Consider the following 2,914-nt stretch of genomic DNA (forward strand, 5'->3'; position numbering starts at 1 on the left):
TCTACTGCCCAGAAACTGAACCTCAGCTGCGAACAAAATCAGAACGATAAAGGTTGTGGACCAGATACAGATACAACAGGGTCCATTCTGAACACAGACGAGCGTTTCCATGACACCATCTCCTCTTTATCATTGAGTGAAATCATGCAGCAGGTTATAACTGAACCTGCAGACGATAAAGAATTGGAGACTGGAACCCAACGCTATGAGAGAGACGGGAATCTTCACGATCGGAATAAGCGTGGAAGCGTGTCATCAAACAAACTTGAAAACCACAACAACCTCCAAGAGTCCCACCAAGAACGCGACGACCCCATGCGCAACATGCGTGGTGAAGAAACCAGGACAGAAACAACAGCTGGCCTCCCAGGACGAACCAAAGTACCACCAAGGCTGGATGATGGAGAGAAAAAGAAGCTAGGTTCACTGTCACTGAGTCAGACATGCAAGTTCTGATTCAGCATAAGCAGGACATCTCTTACTAACAAAACCACCCACTGACGACAAAAACAAATTGCTTATTTCTTTAAAATCCAGACTGAGTGAGCGTCGAGAGTGAAGGTCACCACCATGTCCATTGAACTTTAGTCCCATCAAGGACTGTGTTAATATATAAAGACATTGCAGACTTTTTTTTTCTTTTCTTTTTTAGCTTTCCTTTAGCAACAATTCCTTCATCTTAAAAAGGCATTTGACTCAATTTGGAGAAGTGGGTTGTGGCAAAAACCTGTTTATGGGAGCGTGAATGGCAACATTTTGCGTGTCATGATGAACATATATGATACCTTTAAGACATGTGTGTTTTAAATGGTAAAAGAATCGGCATTTGTAAAGGTTTTCGACAAGGAGAAACTCTCTCGCCTTTGCTTTTTTCCCCCTCTGTATCTTAATGATTTTGCGTCGCATTTGACTAAGCTTAAGATTCCATCCTTGATCTTTTATTGAATGTTGACAGCTTAGAATTAGTTACATGCAGTTATTTATACTCTTGTATGCTGACGCAGGAAGGATAACCACGGTCCCCCACTGTCTTTCACGAATATTGTTTAAAACGGAAACTAGTGGTTAGTGTGAAGAAAACTAAAGTGATGACACTTAATACTACCAAAAAAAAACAACGTAAAAGCGTGTTTTTAACTCTCTCCATACGAACGGCGAAAGAGACGAGTTAACAGCGTTTCACCCCAATTACCATCATCAAAATATTGCAAGCGGAATGCTCTTATACTGAAGACGTGAATGTTGACAAAGAATACCACAGTTCTGACGACGGAAGCTAAAGGTTGGGTCATTCAGACTCCCACTGGACATCCGAGGGGTCTGTGTAGAGGAGAAGAGAGGACTGGCCGTGAGTTGAAACGGAAACTAGTGGTTAGTGTGAAGAAAACTAAAGTGATGACACTTAATACTACCAAAAAAAAACAACGTAAAAGCGTGTTTTTAAGTTTGGTGATGCCTGTTTGGGTGTTGTCGATTCTTTTACATGTCTTTGTGTCGATATCAACAGAAAAGGCACTTTTCATAAATCTAAAATATGATTTATGAACAGGCTCAAACAGCCATGTTTTCGTTACTCTAGTCAGCTAGAAATCAAGATTTACCTTTACATATTGTTGTTGATTTATACAGGTCTACGACTATTCCTATTTTGTTGTATGGTTCAGAAATGTGGGGCTGTGTAAATGTAAATATACAAGATAAAATGGAATTGAATTTTGTGAAACACTTTTTCAAACTGAATAGGAATACCGTGACCCAAATGATTTATGGAGAAAGTTGCATTTAAGACTGGTTCGGTTTTGGACTAGCTGAGTGTTAACAAAACCGAAAAAAATATATTCTGGAAAATATACTTGATATTATTTGATTATATATAATATGGATTCTTTAAAAGGGATGAATAATATCAAACAAATTTTAAAGGAAACAGGGTATGACTGTATTTGGGATGCTCGGTCCTTTTTAGAGAGGGAATCTTTCTGCAATGTTTTCAACATTGCTCTGAGAGAGAATTTTCAAATTCTAAGGAATGTGACAGAGTGATTTACGATTGCCTGTGGCCAGAGGAAGAACGGGGAATATTATTTGTACATTTCGAATACCTGTATGAATGTAAAAATGTTTTGCACGTGGTAAGTGTGGGTGAATCGTGAGCTGTGCATGTTCATGTGTGTGTGTGCGTATATGTATGTGCTGTAACGTCAGTCTGAATGCATCAGAGCTCGGATGGTGTGGTCTGTGTGCCTTGACTGTTCCGAACATCAGGTGGGAAAAAATGTTTTTATTTTATTGTTTATTCAATGATTGGTTGCTGGATTATTTTATTCGAAATTTAACTGATTGAATAGTTTGAGAATATAGTAGTTTTTGCTGTTGGTTTTGAAATGTTGGTTTTTGATAAATTAATACTTTTTAGTGTAATTTATAAGACGTAGTGACTCATGAATGGTTATTGTATTGTTAACTGGAAAATTGTATGAATGCATGAGTCGTGTGAAAGGATAGCAAATATAATAAAATAAAATACGGGAACAGTAAATGAAGGGGGAACATTGAGAATTAGCTGGATGCTCGTTCAGTGTGTCGGAAGGAATAATTTAAATGGAGTGCCGAGAGCTAAAAACTGGAAAAAGTATTGCCAGGGCTCCATGTTGACCGGCCTCGGAGTGGAGGGACCTTGTGGAACTGGGACGTTCACTGAGGAGGTGCCCGAGTTTCCCACGAGTGAGTGGGGTGGACATTGACTTGACACTACTGTGAGTAGACTACTGGCCGGCCTAGGACTGAGGCCATCCTGGGATTGGATTATCAGGTTGTGCAAAGAGAATTGACTTGTGATAGTCAAGACATTTGTTCCTGGTTGTCTTAAAATTATTTTTTTTCAGGATGAAGAGAGAGTGAATGAAAAACGTTT

The 2,914-nt window shown here is 39.1% G+C and overlaps 1 long non-coding RNA gene across 1 annotated transcript in view; it reads left to right on the forward strand.

The window, feature by feature from the left end:
- The window catches only part of LOC143296445 (uncharacterized), a 3,768-nt gene extending 2,343 nt beyond the window's left edge, over positions 1–1,425 (forward strand). Inside the window, exon 2 of the long non-coding RNA XR_013057143.1 lies at positions 1–1,425. This exon is cut by the window's left edge and continues 424 nt beyond it. This is a non-coding gene — a long non-coding RNA (uncharacterized LOC143296445).
- The last annotated feature ends 1,489 nt before the right edge of the window (positions 1,426–2,914 follow it).

This window comes from Babylonia areolata, chromosome 21 (assembly GCF_041734735.1).
Source record: "Babylonia areolata isolate BAREFJ2019XMU chromosome 21, ASM4173473v1, whole genome shotgun sequence".
NCBI classification, from domain to species: Eukaryota; Metazoa; Mollusca; class Gastropoda; order Neogastropoda; family Buccinidae; genus Babylonia; species Babylonia areolata.